The sequence below is a fragment of the Hibiscus syriacus genome, unplaced genomic scaffold, assembly GCF_006381635.1.
Source record: "Hibiscus syriacus cultivar Baekdansim isolate YM2019G1 unplaced genomic scaffold, ASM638163v2 tig00002982_pilon, whole genome shotgun sequence".
Lineage (NCBI taxonomy): Eukaryota > Viridiplantae > Streptophyta > Magnoliopsida > Malvales > Malvaceae > Hibiscus > Hibiscus syriacus.
Genome location: NW_024061959.1, coordinates 1,082,276 through 1,101,386, shown reverse-complemented (window position 1 = coordinate 1,101,386; position 19,111 = coordinate 1,082,276). Strand labels below are relative to the sequence as shown.

Below are 19,111 nucleotides of genomic sequence, written 5' to 3'. Positions count from 1 at the left end.
GAGACGTGATTTCGTGGAGGCTTACGATTCGAACCGATCTACACCACCAGTATTCATTGTTGTCCTTGTTGTTTTTCAAGGAACCCGCTGTAAGTATTCGCATCCCTTCCTCCTGATTTCATTTTTTTCGTACTTGGATCGCTGGTGAGACCGTCGAGTTTTTGTTTCCGCTGCGCCATGGGGTGCGCCAACTGTCCCAACAGTTGAAATAACATAATCCGAGTGGGTAGCTTTTCGAGCCTCAATGTTTTTAGATCTACAACATTGTCGTTGCTTAGATCAATGGACAACCCGATATTAAAGATTGCGCTTGAGTATTCGGTATACAAAGCATAGTCACGAGGATTTGTCCTTGTAGACAAGTAACTGACATGAATCCTAAAGTAAAGATCTATTTCGATTATCCGAGGAAACTTAGTCAAAGCTGAAAGCCTGAGGCTACTTTTTACAATAAGTCTTCTTTTTAAACTGTAAGTATTATTTTATTCTATTTATAATTTTTCTACTTCATTTTTATCTTTTCTTTAAAAAATTTTAATTAACTCAAACCCTCACTTATTTTATTCTTATCTCATCTTTTATTTTTATATTTTTATTTGTTTTTTTCCTTAAATTTCATCTCTATCTAAACTTTACCGTTAAAAAACAAGAAGATAATTGAATCAAAAACTGCAGAGTCTCTGTCAGATCGACCCTTACTTTCCACTTTCTATATTTTCTTTATATTTCTTTAGGGATTAAAGAATTGTTTTGACGTGAAAACGACGTGTGTCAATGCACTTACATGCTTACAAGCAAGTCAAATACATCTAATGATCTATAAGTGGTATAGATAAGTTAGAAGTGTGTTACCTTGCTCCTCAGCTACTGGAAAATAACCAAAACTCAACCAAGCACAAGCTTCTCCTTGTCCTTGCTCTTGGAGCACTCTATCACCTCTTTTACTAATCACAAACAAGGAAATGAGTCATTAACTCATCTTAGAACTTGAAAGGAGGTTAGGGAAACTTCATATAAGTTAGAAAATACCAAAAATAGGCTATATTACTTAGAGTTTATAAAATCCCTATAAACTTTTACTTATGGCCACCATGGCCAAAGAAGGAGAAAAAGAGATTGAACGAGAACTTAAGATGAGAATATTTCAACCTTTATCTTGAGATTTATGTTCTAGACTTGCAAAGAAACAACGATACTTACTTTTCCCAAGATACAAAGAAGAACTAAGGTGGATTTTGAATTATAGAAGATAACAAGGGTGAAAAAATGAGGATGAAAAGGGTTTCAACTTTCATCCTCTTCTCATGCCGTGTAACCTCACCACAATTAAGGGAATTCATCTTTTAAAACAATAAATGGGGTATTTACTTCCATGGTCCCTTCTTTCTAGTTCCCAAAACAACAATACCCTTTTATGAATATTTGGGCTCAATCCAAGCCAAATTCAATCCCAAATAAACCAAAGCTTTTTAATGGACTATTGGGATTATCTAAAACTCACTTAGGTTCACTACAAGAAAATATACCTTTAATGACACACGAACGATGACACACGCTAATTTATGACTTGCAAAAAATGTGTCATAAAAAATGTTATTTTTTTAAAAATCTGTACGATTTATGACTTACAATAATGTGTGTCATATTTAATAGTCATAATCCACAAAATTTACAAAAACACGGAGTACACTTTTTAATTGTGTGTCATCTGTAAAAGTAGTTTTTTAATTTCCCCCATTATTTTCATCATTTCCTGCTTTTTCTTCCTCCACTAATTTCAATTACTTCCATTACTCATTTGCTTTCTCAATTTTCACTCCAAATGCCGTTGTAGACCAAACACTTTCTCCTTCTCATCAACGTTTCTACTCCTCATCGGCGGTGCCCTCTCCTTCTCCCTCTCCCTCATCGGACTCCATTTTAAAGCTAGGGTTTCTCGCTAACAAATCTGATGCCTTTCGGCCTTTAACTTTCAAAGCTAGTGATGCGATCCAGCTGGCTCATCACTACGGTCGGTGTTACTGGGAGCTCTCCAAGGCTCGTCTCAGGTCAAACCTTAATTAAGATTTTTAGGCAAATTTAAAGGTTTGATTAAAAAAGTTGACTTTTTTTGGGTGGTTCAATTTACTAGTATGCTGGTGGTGGCAACTTCGGGGACTGGATACATGCTACGGAGTAGAGATGCCATTGATTTGGTGGGTCTTTATTGTACTTGTGCTGGAACCATGATGGTTGCTACTTCGGCTAATTCGTTGAATCAGGTTGTCTTTTAAATATTTGATTGTTTTCATTGAATGCTTTGTCATGCACAATTTTAGAATGCTAACTAATAGGTTATTTGTCATGCACAATCTTTTAAATATTTTCTTGAGGAGTTAAGGATTCTTAGATATTTGATAAAATTATTATTTCTTAGATATTCGGAAGTATGTTTTGTAAGGAAATGTGAAAAAATTGGAGAAAAGCATTATTATTCTTGATATTTGTCTTTCATGTAATTCTTTCATAACAAAATATGCACCTTTTAGGTACAAAAGCTTGCACTTTTGTAAAGGCCCTTATGTTTTGACATTATTTTTTCTTTGCTTTTTATTAACCTTGGTAGAAACTAGGACCAGGACAGATGTACAGACATAGCTTTTAGGTGCAAAATCTCATTAGTTATTGATTTAAATCCATCGACATAGCTTTATTGATAAAAGTGATAGATAAGTACCCTGGCAAAAGGGGATAGGGAAAGAAACAATTATAAATTTTGATATTCTAGGAATCGAATACATGACTTGAAAATTGTAATTTATTCTTACCTTTTTTGTTGAACACTATGTTTTTCTATATTTGAGTTGGTCAATGTTGCAAGGATGTGACAGCATGGTGGTTGTATTTTAAGTTACTTTCATGAATTAACTAGATAGACTGACATTTTAGTTAACCAATGGTATTCATTCCTCTAGGATTTTGAGATAAATAATGATGCAAAATGAAGCGAACAAAGCTAAGACCTCTACCTTCAGGATGCATTAGATAATTTAAAAATTAGTTTCGGCCGCTATTGCTTTGAAAGGACTCGGTGCTATTCTATTTGTATTTGGCTATGGCTTTGGAGTCTTCCTCCTGGTGAGATTTTTGTTTCTTAAGAGTGATTATTTTGGTTCCGTTTGAACTATAAAGTTATATGTTAGTTCTACCGAGCAGTTACGTTTCAGAAAGGTCGATATTACACATCGCAAGTAGGAATCAAATGTGTTTATTTTCCTTTTTCCCAATTATGAATTGTTGTTAATGCTTCTTTTGTAGTGAGGTCTTCTTTGAAGATTTCCTTTGGTAGGGATCTCCTCAAAATGAACACTTTCTTATTCTCTCTCAAAATTGGGTGGGTTGGGACAATTAAGGAGATTGACTATGATATGATGACATTCATTGCACTTCGAACTTTAGTGGTTAATACTGTGTAATTTCTGTAATGCTAGGGCGAATTCTATATGTTGGTCTCGTGCTCTGAACCTTCCTCTTGCACATTTTTATGTGTTTCCCCAAATTCAAGAAGATACCGAGACAACTTGTCTAGTTGAAAGAAGTTCTGAGGTGACCATCAGTCATAGTGGACTAAGTGGAGAGCTTGTTAATGAAATTGATGGAAAAAGTGAGGTTACACTTTAGTTCTTACCACTTTTTTACCTGGATCTTTCCTCTTATTTGCTTTCACAGGTGAAAGTTTACTGTATTAACATGAAGCTGAGGTTAAAGATTTTTATTTATTTTGGGTTTATATCAGGATTTGAGGGTCATGAGAATGATAACAAAGTCAATGGAGCAACTTCCACATCGAAACAAGAAAAAAATGTCTGGGTGGAGGGTCTTCTCCCTGGCATTGACTTTTGCAACCATGGTATGTTAGCTTTTATTAGTCACTGGCTCTCTAATCAATTGGTTAGAGTCTATTCTCATTGAATTTTTTTGTTGTTAATTTTATTTTTAGACTTGAAGGCAGTGGCAACATGGGTAGTTCCTGTCCCAAAGGTAAGCATTAATGCATTATTATTTGTAATCAATAAGCTTAATTCTCAGTATTATTAAAAACGTTCTTTAATAAAATGTAAGTTCCACTGTCAATATGCCTTTTGTTCCTAATATTTTATGTGTTGTTAATTAGTTCCCTTTGTTTGGGGCTCTACTGCTATGCTTTTAACTGATCTATGAATTTCTTGTTTTTGCCTTTATGATATCCTTTGTGTATTATATTTTTCATGCATATAGCATCACAAGCCTATTTCAAAGTTAAATTACTATTAATAGTCTATTCCCGAGGACATTTAACTAATATGTGACTTCTGTGGTTACCAGCTGATCGGTATGTAATTTAGTAATCTAATTTGCTAAATCAGTGCGATTGAGTAATTCCTGTTTCCATACTTTATGCATTATTATCCGTCTTTCCCACCTTAGAGGGATTGTAATTGGAGTTCCATCTGCCAAGGTGGGTATTTGAGTTGTACTATATTTCCCGTTTAGAAGTTTTGAATTAAGCATGCTGATAAACATAATTGAATTATTTTGGTTCTTAGTTTTGACTTAATTGAACTGCTTAGCGTTGTACTATTCTTGTTCCTTATCACTTCATTTTCAATTTTCTTTTGTAGATATACAATGAGCAAATAACAGATTTATTGGATCCAAATCAAAGAAACCTGCAGGTAGAATGGATTTTGTGCTATAATTTTGGGAAGGGGTCAGGAACAGCTGGTGCATCTGATGTTCCTACTAGTTCATTTAAAGCCAATGCTCATTCGCAGCCTGTTTCAAGAGTTCTCGACTTTGAAGAAGTAACTTCAAAATTGCAGAAAAATGTCATTAATGTAAGTTAGATGCTAAATGTGCTTTTTGGCAGAAAGGTGCCATTAATGCAAATTAGAAGTCTAACGGTGCACTTTTGGCAGAAGTTGCCATTAATGAAATTTAGGTGAGGAATATTACATAGTTGACATGAAAGGATGCCATAAAAGAAAATGTATAACAGTGCATAATTGGCATGAAAGGATGCCACAAATGGCAATACATAACGGTGTATTAACGAGATATAAGGTGTCGCTCAAGATAATTATAAAAGGATAAAGAACCATTTGGCACTTTGGTGCAATACATGCACATTAGTTTCTCATTTAACGTGCATAGAGCAAATAAAGAATAATTGGGAAAATATACAAAAGGATAGGTATGTTGGACCTACTAAGAATAATTTTTATGATTGTATGAAAGAAATATGGTTTAATGGAGAAGGATTTATATGATCCTTATGGAGTATGCAATTAAATTGTCTTTAAATAGTCATGAGATACTTATGTATAAATTGCAAATTCTTTACAATATTATGTCTCACCAAGTAAATACTTAACGTGTGTTGATTTCATGCGTAGGTAAAAGCAGAGACTAGCCGAGTAAGGAGTATAGCAGTAGCAGTAGCTATCATCAATCTAAGGTTGACTCTCATCAGTAACAGTAAGAGAATCATGTTTATTTTCAAAATTTGTTGGCATGTAATCGAAATTAAGAAAAATGCTTTGGAATGTATTTAAAGCGACTTTGGTAATATGTTTCTACTATTGTTTTATTTTTGTACTAAAATGTTTTGATTTTAAATTATGAAACAAAATTTTATGGGTTTTACAAATGGGTGAATTTTTTTAAAAGTCATGTGACACCTATGACTTGGGTACATAAACGTATACTGGAAATGGGTGTTACATCACATCCTCCATAGTGAGTACACTATTCCTTATTAAGTATCTTACAGATTCCTTACTGGCATTTTCTTACCATTGTAGGCTTTGTTTTGAGAAACACACATTGTTGTTTGTGAGTCACATAGTAAGGAAATGAGAGGCGTAGGTCTTCCCCATAAAGTAATATTTGCAAGTAGGTTCCTAAGCCACTCATGTTCATGCTCGACTAAATTAAGAGCTATAAACTTTGATTTTATGGTGGAACAAGCAATACATGTCTGTTTGGTACACTTCCAAGATATTTTTTGCTCCTCCCAAAGTGAACACATAACCATTGGTGGAGTTGACCTAATCATTTTTGGTTACCCAGTTGATATCACAATATCCCTCATGGACTGCTAAATAACTAACAAATTGTATACCCTAAATTATAGTACCTTTTAGATACTTCAATATATTCTTAAGAGCATTCTAATGTTTGTTACTTGGGTTGTGAATATATCTACTTAGTCTACAAACAACATGGTCGAGTGTAGTTCATTAAGAACACAAGGCTTCCATTAAAAGTAAAAACACAACCTTACACATTTACATTATTTTCCATAGGGATAGGTAAAGATGTACATTACAAGTTTTTCCGTGACTTTGTTTGACCACATGGAACTTAAAAAACTATGATGGGCATCCACCATGAATTCCTGAACCAAATGGGCTTAAAACTTATCTCACTCAAAAAATCATGAACCAATTCCTTTAAACCACAAGGGATTAGTATAATCTTCTTTAATCATATCATGCTTCAATATGAGTATTATCTATTTATTTTAAAGACTTATGTCTTCTCTCATTATTTTAGGCTTTGCTCACTTTAAGGTAGATTATGAGTGAAGTAAAAATACAAAGACTAAAAAAGAATTTTTTTTCCTGTAATGATTCTCAATATGATAGATTCCTAAATCATTTATACTCTTGTTTGACTAAGCAAAGAGTTATCATCTGATATTCATAGTAGAGTTAGTAAAACAAATTTATTTTTTACGAACTTTTACAAAACCCACTTTACTCATAATAAACACATAACCACTAAAAGTTTATCATTTATCAGCATCCAATTTATATCATAATATCTTTTTAAAAGATATTTCAATAAACTATAAACCCCAATTATTTATAAACTTGAAATTGTGTTCTTTTTTTATCAATGACATGTTATCGATGAATATCATTCTATCAAAAAACTATAGAAGCACTAAAAGTCGAAGAAAATAATGAAACCAATTCAATTTAGTTGCAATGATAAAGAAGTTATGCAACTTTTTATATCATATTAACACAAGAATCAAGAAAGTGTTAAAAAGCGCATGAGAATCACTAAAAAGGTTAAACAAATGAAATCTAAGACTAAAAATGAAAGAAAATGTAGAATACCCCAAAAATCTAAAAAAACTACGAAGTAACTTGATGAACTTAGTTTGAGTTGTTCCCGAAGTAAAAAAAAAAATCTGAAATTTTGTGTGGTCTCCTTTAATTATATACGTAGTTATGATATGGAAATTTTGGGATCAAAATTCCTTTAATTGTTCTATTGCTTTTTACTTTTTTTGTGTTTCTTATTTTTTATTTTTTGAATTTTTTCCTTTTTTCTATTTTTCTTTTCTTGTTGAGAAACAAAGTGATATAATATTACTAATAGATGCCACCTAAGAAGAAAGAATGAAGGAAAACTAAAAATAATTAAAACAATCATTTTCTTGGCAAGAAACTTAATGAAGCACTTCAAGAAGCCACCAAGAATGCCCAAATATGTTACCAAATGATGTGTTTGCTACGGAGGATGATTGATCTGTCAAGTTGATTCTCCCTACAAGGTTGTAGACCCTTGAATATAATGAATTAATTTTGTAGCAAATTATACAAACAAAAAAATAACAAAAACAACAAGGAAAGGTAAAAGTAATAAAGATGAACAAGAAAGTAAGGATAAGATGCTTGAATCCAATGTGAACTGAAGAATGGTGTGAAGATGTCCTAGGAAGCCTCTAAATCACAAATTATTTAGAAAACTCCATCAAAGGCTTTAATCAATCCTCCAAGAAGTAATTATCTTGGCAACATGAAGTCTGAAGATGGCTTCATCATGAAAACTTGACATTAGAACATGTTCAAGATAATTTTAAAGGCACAAGTAAAAGAACTTACAAAAATATACTCAAAAAATATATGAAAGAAGATTATTTTTCAAGATATGAAAAACAATGAAGGGTGGAATCCTTATATAAGAAAAGGAGGTACCTAACCCTAGAACAAAATAACAAAGTTGAAAAACCCTATAATCCTAATAGAGATGGCCAACTATATCTTGGCCATTAATCTCTCCTAGATCAAATGGATGAAATTGCAAGCTATGTTGGATACAAAAACTTGGGGTGAATGAATCATTACCCTTGTTCTATCATATATCCAACAAGTAGAGTTTCAATCACATGAACTTTTAATTATAAAAATAAAGCCTAAAAATAGAAAATAAAGATTTTTGTTGGGTTTAAGGACCCAACTCAAACCAAGCTCCATAGTCTAGCTTTGGATTGAATTATTACATTATTTAGTCCAACTAATGGACTTCAAAATTAATTTTTGGTTTCTCCTCCAGGCTTGTGCTTTACTTAGAGTAGCTAGTTGTGAAATTGTGACCCATTTATCTTTGGAAGCATATAGGTGTTTACTTGGGCTTCCTTCTTGAAATCCATGGTAATATTATTTGAATTGTTGATTCTTCAAGAAGGTTTGAAGATATTTCCTTACAAAAGTCTTGTACGATTAAATGTAGTTGGGCCTTGAGTTGCCACGACTTTGATCATGTGATTGGGTTAGGTGGGGAAGTCTATCTATCACGATCATCAACTTTGATGCATGCATCATTGTATTTTTAATTTTTTTCTCTGCACTTGAATTGATATTTTTCATACAACATGCATTCAATAATTCGTGGAAGGTTTCGTGATAGATATTTAAAAAGAGCTTTCATCACACCTAGATAAAGGTGAATGTCATGAATAAAATAGTAGCGTGGATAAATAGAATCAAGAGATTTCAAGAACATTCGGTTAGAATGTAGGATGAGATTAGAGATCATTTATAGAATTTCCAAGATGAATTAACGGATAGAATTTCCAAATTTATGAACATAAATGGCTACTTTGATTAAGGGAAAGAAGCCAATAGATGATTCCACCATACAATCACTAATGAAGATCTTGAAAGGAAGTTAGAATCTCAAATTTTTTGCCAATGAGGCAATCTAAGATGAGCTAAGAAAATATTGCCATTCACTCACGATGAAGACTTGTTCAACTTAAAGACATCTCATCTTGTTTCAAATTGTTCTTTCCTTATTTTCTTAATTTTTTTAAAAAAAATTGTGAATAAATGTTATCCTTTTAGATTATGAGCAATGAGGAGTGTTTTCTTTAAGTTCAGTGCATATAAAATATAATGAAGTGTTATTTTAAGAATCAGGGTTTTAGTTTTTTTGTATATTACGAGTTGGCCTTTCACCAAAAGCTACATCAAATATAACACCACTTTTCCATCATGCACGAAGATAGCCTTCTCATTCCACAATGAAACTGTCAAAATCGAGACGTTCAAGTATTTATTGGAAGCAAACAAGAAGAGGCATTTGTTGTTTGTGAAATTTCAAGACTGATTAGTTTTTATTTCTATTTGGGACATTCAGTGACAATCCATAATCTTTAAAAATGGAGTGCTGAATTTGATGAAATAAACCTGTCAGTTTTTTGGGAAATTAACCTATAAAAATAAAATTCTAGATTTTTAGTAACATTTAGACTATAACAAGTTCTTCTTGACAAGCTTAAGAATTATTGAAGTTGAATACTCAAAAAAGTTGATAAGACTTTACTAAAGCATAATAATAATAAAATCAGGGTCACTTTGCTAAAGTTAGTGTTAGGTATGGCTCATAAATATACCAATCTCGTTGTGGGGTTACGAATTATGTGGGTTGGGGGTGCGGGGGCTGCGGCCCCGCGGTACGGTACAGGGTTAATTTTGTAATTATGTACCAGGGTTTTCTATTATAAATAGAGATGTAACCTAGACCTAAAATATCATTGAATAAAACTTCTAGCGCAGCCTAGGCACCGAGGACGTAAGCACATTGCCGAACCTCGTAAAATTCTCGTGTTCTTTTGTTTTCTTTACCCGTTTTCGTCAACAATTGGTATCAGATGTCAGGAGCAAAATTCGAAGTTGCAAAATTCGATGGTCTGGGTAACTTCGGATTATGGCAAACGAGGGTGAAGGATCTGTTGGCGCAGCAGGGGATACTGAAGGCTTTGTGACATACAAAGCCGGCGTCGATGGAGGAGGAAGATTGGGAAGAATTGCAACAACGAGCGGCAGGAACCATACGATTATGCTTGGCAGACGAGGTTATGTATCACGTCATGCATCTATCGTCTCCAGACGAAATTTGGAGGAAGTTGGAAAGTCAGTTTATGTCCAAATCCTTAACGACAAAACTGTATCTAAAGCAGCAGCTGTATGGGCTGAAGATGCAGGACGATCATGATTTGGTGCAACACGTGAATGTCTTCAATCAAATCGTTTCTAATTTGGCTCGGCTTGATGTAAATATTGAGGATGAAGACAGAGCGATGATTTTGTTGTGTTCGTTGCCTCCCTCTTACGAACACATGGTGACTACTCTTACATATGGGAAAGAGACTATCAACGTTGAGGAGATTACTGCAGCCTTGTTGGCTCACAACCAGCGGAAGCAGAATGCAGGGGAAAGCTCTCAAGCTGATAGCTTATATGTCAAGGGTAATCGAGATCGTGGACAGAAGCCAGGGTCCGGGAAGCGGAATTCCAGATCCAAATCCAGGGATAAGAAGACGATTCACTGTTACAAGTGCAAGGAGGCGGGACATATGAAGCGAGACTATCCAAAGTTGAAAAAGCAGACTGATGAGAAGCGTGATGGCTCATCCAAGTCTGTGAACGTGGTCGAGGATGATAATTTTGATTGCAGTGAGGGTGATATGCTTTCTATTTCAACGACACAATTGAAGGATGCTTGGATTCTTGATTCTGGATGTTCTTATCACATCACGCCAAATAGGGAATGGTTTTCGACATACAGGCCGGTTAATTCTGGTTCAGTTTATTTAAGTGATGATCGATGTTGCAATATTGTTGGTATTGGTGATGTCATAATTAAGATGCACGATGGCTCTGTTCGGACGTTGAGTGGTGTTCGACATATCCCAGACTTGAAGAAGAATTTGATTTCCTTGGGCACTTTGCACAAGAATGGTTTTATCCCTAAGGCTGACGAGGATAGGGAAACCATTCGGATTGTTAAAGGAGCATTGACTGTGATGAAAGGCAAGATGACTGCAGGGAATATCTACAGATTGTTAGGGAGTACCGTTACAGGTGGAGTTCACTCTGTTGAGTCCTGTGATGATACGAAAAAATTGTGGAATATGCGCCTTGCTCATCTTAGTGAACGTGGTATGGCAGAATTACACAAGAGAAACTTGTTGCGTGGTGTCAAAAGTTGTAAGCTCGATTTTTGCAAGTATTGTGTTCTTGGTAAACAGACTAAAGTCCATTTTAAGACTGCGAAGCACACAACTCAAGGGATTCTTGATTATGTGCATTCTGATGTATGGGGGCCTTCCAAGACATCGTCTTTGGGTGGATCTAGGTACTATGTTACTTTTATTGATGATTTTTCACGGAAAGTTTGGGTGTATTTTTTAAAACAAAAATCTGAAGTTTTTGAGATGTTCAAGCTGTGGAAAGCTGAGATAGAAAACCAAACAGGACAAAAAATCAAGTGTTTACGGTCTGAAAATGGTACGGAGTACACAGATTCACAGTTCCTACAATTCTGTAAGGAGCATGGAATTCAGAGGCATTTTACAGTGCGCAATACACCACAACAGAATGGTGTTGCGGAACAAATGAACAGGTCGTTGAATGAAAGAGCCAGATGTTTGCGCTTGAATGCGGGGCTTCCCAAACACTTCTGGGCTGAGGCTGTTAACATGGCGTGTTACCTTATCAACAGATCGCCAACGGCATCGCTGGCTGGGAAAGTTACAGAAGAGGTATGGACTGGTCATGATGTTAGTTTTGATAACTTACGGATTTTTGGTTGTCCTGCTTATGTGCATGTACCTGCTGATGAGAGATCCAAACTTGATGCAGAATCGAAGGAGTGCAATTTTTTGGGTTACAAGAAAGGTGTCAAAGGATTCAAGTTATGGGATCCAGTTGCGAAGAAAGTTGTGATTAGTAGAGATGTTTTTTTGATGAACAATCTATGTTGCAGCAGAAGCAAGACACGACAGTGGTGGATTTCGAGCAGTTTCCAGTTGAGAAACCAGAAACTTCTCAACCGACTTCTGGTGGTTCCACTACGGATGATTTCCAAGATTATAGTCTCGCCAGAGACAGGGTGAGACGGGCGAATATAAAGCCTCCGACATATTGGGTTTTGAAGACTTGGTATCTTTTGCACTTATTGTTAGCAGTGATGATCCGGTTACTTTTCATGATGCCGTTACTAGTCAGGAAAATGACAAGTGGATGGCAGCCATGGTTGAGGAGATGGAGTCTTTGAATCACAATCGCACATGGGAGTTAGTTCCCCTTCCTGAGGGTAAGAAGCCGATTGGTTGCAAATGGGTGTATAAGAAGAAACCATCAGTAACAGAAAAAGAGGGGGAGAAGTTCAAGGCTCGTTTGGTAGCAAAGGGTTTTTCACAGCAGAAAGGAGTTGATTATGATGAAATCTTTTCTCCTGTGGTCAGGCACACTTCAATCCGAGCAGTACTTGCATTGGTGGCTAGTTGGGATTTGCATTTAGAGCAGATGGATGTTAAAACTGCTTTTTTTCATGGTGATTTAGAGGAGCAGATCTACATGCGGCAACCTGAAGGTTTCACTCAACCTGGAAACGAGCATTTAGTTTACAGATTGAAGAAATCTTTGTACGGGTTGAAACAGTCTCCGAGACAGTGGTATAAACGGTTTGACTCATATATGATCAAGATTGGCTACAACCGATGTGAGTATGATTGTTGTGTCTATGTTAAGAGCCTTGATGATGGTTCTTTTATTTTTCTATTATTGTATGTTGATGATATGTTGATTGCTGCGAAGAACATGGATGATGTTATCGGTTTGAAAACTTTATTGAGTCAGGAATTTGATATGAAAGATTTAGGTGCTGCAAAGAAAATTCTTGGAATGGAAATTTGCAGGGACAGAGACTCAAGGAAACTGCGGCTATCTCAACGGGGTTATGTTGAGAAAATGCTAGAAAGGTTTACGATGAGCAGCGCGAAACCAGTTAGCACTCCATTGGCGAATCACTTTAAGCTCTTATCAGAACAGTGCCCTAAGACAGATAAGGAAGCTGAAGATATGGCAAAGGTTCCGTATTCTAATGCTGTTGGTTGCTTGATGTATGCGATGGTATGTACTCGTCCTGATTTAGCTCATGCTATTAGTCAAGTTTGTAAGTACATGTTTAAACCTGGTAAGCAATATTGGGAAGCAATCAAGTGGATCTTTCGGTACTTAAAGGGTACTGTGGGACATGGAATTGTTTTTGGGAGTCAGCGGGATAATCCTTTGGTTGTAGGATATGTGAATTCAGACTATGCAGGTGACTTGGATAATAGAAGATCTACGACAGGGTATGTCTTTACTCTTGGTGGAAGTCTACTGTTCAATCTATTGTGGCTCTATCTACAACTGAAGCTGAGTACATGGCAGCGGCTGAAGCTGCAAAAGAAGCTTTATGGCTTACTGGTTTAGTGAAGGAGTTGGGTGTTCAACAAGGTGGAGTTCAGTTGCTTTGTGATAATCAAAGTGCTATTCACTTGGCTAAGAATCAGGTGTATAGTGCTAGAACTAAACATATTGATGTAAGGTTCTACAAGATCAGAGAGTTGGTTGCATCTGGAGAGGTTTTGTTTCAGAAGGTACATACTGATGAGAATGCCGCTGATATGTTCACCAAGCCAGTTACGAAAGACAAGTTCAAGCATTGCTTGGACTTGTTGAATGTTTCGAGTTGTTAAAGAAGCAAGGTAACCCAACCCACATTGAAGTTTCCAAGGGGCAGGATATTCGCCAAGGTGGAGATTTGTTAGGTATGGCTCATAAATATACCAGTCTCGTTGTGGGGTTACGAATTATGTGGGTTGGGGGTGTGGGGGCTACGGCCCCGCGGTACGGTACAGGGTTAATTTTGTAATTATGTACCAGGGTTTTCTATTATAAATAAAGATGTAACCTATACCTAAAATATCATTGAATAAAACTTCTAGCGCCGCCTAGGCACCGAGGACGTAAGCACATTGCCGAACCTCATAAAATTCTCGTGTTCTTTTGTTTTCTTTACCCGTTTTCGTCAACAGTTAGTAAGGTGATAATCTATGGAGGTAAGTCTAAGAAACTATGAAGATATGTCCAAGCTTCATGAAATGGGTTACATTCAAATCGTGACATTAATTGTGACTTGATAAACTCCTTGAGGTATTAAATAAAAATAAATGAATAATTTTTTTGGGGACACTGCTATAAGTAATTGATAATCTATGAAGGTAAGTCCAAGCTTTATGAAGTGAGGTATGATGAAAATTGTTGATTCAAAGAATTTTTTATAATTGGAATCCTCTATTTCATGTTGTTTAGATTTGTGAATCTTTAGGAATAATAAATTGTAGATATTTCAATGAAGTAATGGGCCAAAGAGGTAAGTTGAGAGCTTTAACTTATGAATATTTTATATTCAAATCATGACGAGATGAACCTCTTAGTAAAAAAAACTTTAAAACCAAAAGTTTGAATTGAGAATGAGGTTTAGTGGAAGATGAACTAACTAATTTGGGAAATACTCGTAATAGTCAACCATATACAAGAACTTGAGAATTTTTATTAGGGAAATATTTCATGTATTGTTGTTGCTAAAGGAGTTTATGAAACTTGAACAAATAGAATATGTCTGAGAATTGAACCATAAACTCTCTCTAAAATGTTTAGTGATTGTGTGTGTAAGATATGTCATTTTGTCATCATATGATTCTTTGAAGATCAAGTTGAAATAGTAGGGCATTTTTTAAAATACATAAAGACTGGGAATTGATGGAAATATTGACAACCGTGAAACCTTTGAAGTTTGGGGAAAAGCTAAACCAAATTACGTCCCTTGCTGAAACTTTTCAAAGGGTTATAATTTTTGAAAAAAAGAGCGATCGATTTATTTGATATACATTTAACTGATGATTTACTTCAATTGTGAGTATAAAGTAAGGACCACCATTTTGCTTTTTTAAAACCTCTATATAAAACTTTCAAATTTCAAAAAAAATGAAACGAAATTTTCAAACAAAATATGATCATTCATGGATGTCTTTGAAGGATTTCTTCGACTCAAAAATTGAGAATAAAAACCTTGGGTAAAGGAGGAAAAATAAATATTGGAAAAAAGAGTTTGTTGGGACAAGAAAAACAAATTGTTGTGAGCCAAGAATTGTGAACTTATACTATGGTGTGAAAAAGAATGAAGAATATTGACTCAAAATGAGAATGAAGATTTGCACCTCTGTGTGTAACACCCGTATTCAGTCTGGCTCCAAGTTTGAAGGATTAAAGTATCAATAAGAATCATAGAAGTGGCTAACTATTTTTTTAAATCAATAAATCATATAAAAAACACAATCATCATTCAATCCAAATATTAAAACATAAATAAATAAAGTTTACAAAAAGGGGGAGCTCTCAATAATATATCCAAAAATAATGATAAGTATAAAAAAATAGAGTTAAGAATCAAATACACATAAGATCAATGAATAGTACATGTCCACTAAATATTCTCAAGATGTCCTCTGATAGCTCGGTCAAACTAGAATCATGAACCCGATGATAAGCTCCTTGAGTATCTATATAAGAACTTACGAATGAAAACACATTCTAAACACTGAGCTAACAAGCTTAGTATCTGATAATCGTCGTTTTTCTATCAAAATAATTCCTGACTTCTTAATAAATAAAAAGGAAAATGTAGTTTAGAGAAGCAGGGTCGATCCATAAGGACTGTGGTATTTTTTATTTAATAAAACTTTTTCTTAATTTTAGAATAAGATAGAATTTCAGATGAAGTTGAAAAGATATATTAAAATAAAATAAATAATAAAAAATGGGAAAATATTATAATAATAATTATTAATAGTAATAAATATAAAAGGGGGATTTTAAAAGTTGTTTTTTAAATAAAAAATAAGAATTAAATAAAAGAAAAATAATTAAATAAACAAATTAAAGAGATTTAGATAAAGGGAAACTTATTGTGAAAGCATCATCAGACTTCAGCTTTGTCTTAAATTCCTTGGATCATCGAAAATGATTTTTACTTCAAGATTTACATCTGTTACTGCAAGAACAATTTTTCACTGCCAACTTGGATTGTGTCATTTCAATAACAACTGATTTCGATCTCAGTTTCCTCTTAGAAAACAATTTTGCTAAGTGTGTTCTCGGGAAGTTGAATATGCTTCATAAGCAAATCCTTCTTCAAACATTAACCATAACAATATCCGGACCAATGTCGAAATCTTCTTGATTTGAAAAGTAAGATCATAAAACAGAGAGAAAATTCGAAGCGATTTAAATAACTTACAATTCTCACGTTTGGAATTGAGCCTTTTCTTTAGCCTTCGGCTTGAAAGAAAATTAGCTAAGCATAACCAAAATCATACTTAGCATAATAGAAAAGTATGTGAAAAATATAGAGAAAACTAGAGAGAAAAAGAAGATTTTATTCTCAAACAAGAGAGATATGTTTCTAGGCTCACCCTTTATCTAAAGGAAAAAATAATATATCGACCTTCACTAAGACATTTTCCATCATTACCACTGGATAGATCACGGACCAATCAGCCAACTGTATGGTTATTCTCGTTTCCTTCAAAGGCTCGTTAGTAATCATTTTATAAATAGATAATGGCATAACGTTGATTGAAGCTCCTAAGTCACACATTGCACGTTTAACTTTAAAATCACCTATTTTGCAAGGTATAGTGAATATACCTTGATCCTTCATCTTTGGTGGGAGTTTTCATTGAAAAATTGAAGAGACATGTTCTCCCAAATTTACCTTTTCATGCCCAATTAATTTCCTCTTTATAGTGCAAAGTTCTTTTAAAATCGATCATACCTTGGTACTTGTCGAATTACTTCAAGAAGAGGTATGTTGACTTGAAATTTTTAGAACACCTCTAAGATCTCCTTTTCTTCAGCTCTTTTATCACGCTTCATCAACCTTGATGGGAATGGTGGTGGCATCATTTCATGAGAAGAAAGAAAAGGATGTGAGTCAAACGTACCTTGTATTTCTGGAGGTGGCATTTCCTCTTGTTCTTCCTGATGTGCGTCTTTTTCTAATGGAACTTTGGGTGAGATAACTTTTCCACTCTGAGTGTGATGGAACTAACATTATCTTTTGGATTTAACTTCGTTTAAGAAGGTAGTCTTCTTGGGTTTCTTCTGGTCATAAATCAAAAACTAGAAAAATAAATTAGTACTTGTTGTTAGTCCTCGACAATGGCACAAATTTGATAACCGTCGTTTTGCTATCAAAAAAATTCCTGACTTCTTAATAAATGAAAAGGAAAAGGTAGTATAGAGAAGAAGGGTCGATCCATAGGGACTTTGGTGTTTCTGATTTAATAAAACTTTTTCTTGATTTTAGAACAAGATAGAATTCCAGATAAAGTTGAAAAGATATATTAAAATAAAATAAATAATAAAAAAGAGAAAAATAATATAATAATAAATAGTAATAGTAATAAATATAAAATGGGGATTTTTAAAAGTTGTTTTTTAAATAATAAAAAATAAGAATTAAATAAAAGAAAAATAATTAAATAAATAAATTAAAGAGATTGAGATAAAGAGAAACTTATTGTGAAAGCAGCCTCAGACTTCAGCTTTGTATCAAATTCCTCGAATCATCAAAATTGATTTTTACTTCAAGATTTACGTCGGTTACTGCGAGAACAATTCTTCGCTGCCAACCGGATTATGTCGCTTCAATACAACTGATTTCGATCTCAGTTTCCTCTTAGCAAACAATTTTGATAAGTGTGTTCTCGGGAAGTTGAATATGCTTCAATAAGCAAATCCTTCTTCAAACATTAACCATAACAATATCCAGACCAATGTCGAAATCGTCTTGATTTGAAAAGTAAGCTCAGAAAACAGAGAGAAAATCCGAAGCAATTTAAGTACCTTACAATTCTCACGTTTGGAATTGAGCCTTCACTTTAGCCTTCGGCTTGAAGAAAATTAGCTAAGCATAACCAAAGTTATACTTAGCATAATAGAAAAGTATGCGAAAAATAAAGAGAAAGCTAGAGAGAAAAGGAAGATTTTATTCTCAAATGAGAGATATGTTTCTAGGTTCACCCTTCGAAGGTATTTATAGCCTTCAAATTCCTAAAAACAAGCTAAAACATCTTAAATCCTAATTAAAATACTTAAAACTATTTAATCTAAAATACCTAAAAATAATATTTAAAATAATATTCTAAATCCTAATTAAAATACTAAAACATATTTAAACTAAAATACCTAAAAACAAAGATAAAATATAAAAATAATATCCTAAAACTTAATTAAAATACTAAAACATATTTAAACTAAAATACAAAGATAAAATATAATGTTTAAAATATTATCCTAAACTTGAGTTTAATTCAAATCCAAATTCCAGAAACGTATGGGCAATCTATTCATGCTTCTAGAAATGCTGACTGAATCTTCTAGAAATTGTCACGTCAGACCGTGTCATGCCCAGAGTCGTGCCCATGTCTCTAGCCGTGACCAAATAATTAAAAAAATGCAAAATGCCTTCATTTTAGAGCAATTTCCAGAATCTTACGTCCTGCACAAAAAATGAATTAAAATGAACAAATAAGCCGCAAAAATCAATGATTAAGGAGTAATTTAAAAGTAAAATATTAACTAAATTAAGCACTTATCAGTGTCGCACAAATAATTCTGCTATATTACATGCATTCACTAAATGAGCATACTAACTAGTATACTCATGAACAACATAGATGCATCAAGCATACAACAACAACAAATATGTATCATGATGTAGTTTGGGGTCACCTAAGCCTCACAAGACTCACACCCTTTTAACTTATGAAACATTTACTCTGGGTAAGATATGATTCAAGGATCATCAAAATATTATGTTTTTTATGGCACTTATAGCCAAGCACCAAGGGTGAGACTTGGGTCAGGAAGTATCAACATCTTACACTCGAGTATAC

At 34.1% G+C, this 19,111-nt stretch overlaps 1 long non-coding RNA gene across 1 annotated transcript; it reads left to right on the top strand.

The window, feature by feature from the left end:
- Positions 1-3,038: 3,038 nt before the first annotated feature.
- Positions 3,039-17,363, top strand: LOC120166389. The gene is made up of 3 exons (XR_005519927.1): positions 3,039-3,128; positions 11,725-11,727; positions 17,351-17,363. It is a non-coding gene; the product is annotated as an uncharacterized LOC120166389 (long non-coding RNA).
- The last annotated feature ends 1,748 nt before the right edge of the window (positions 17,364-19,111 follow it).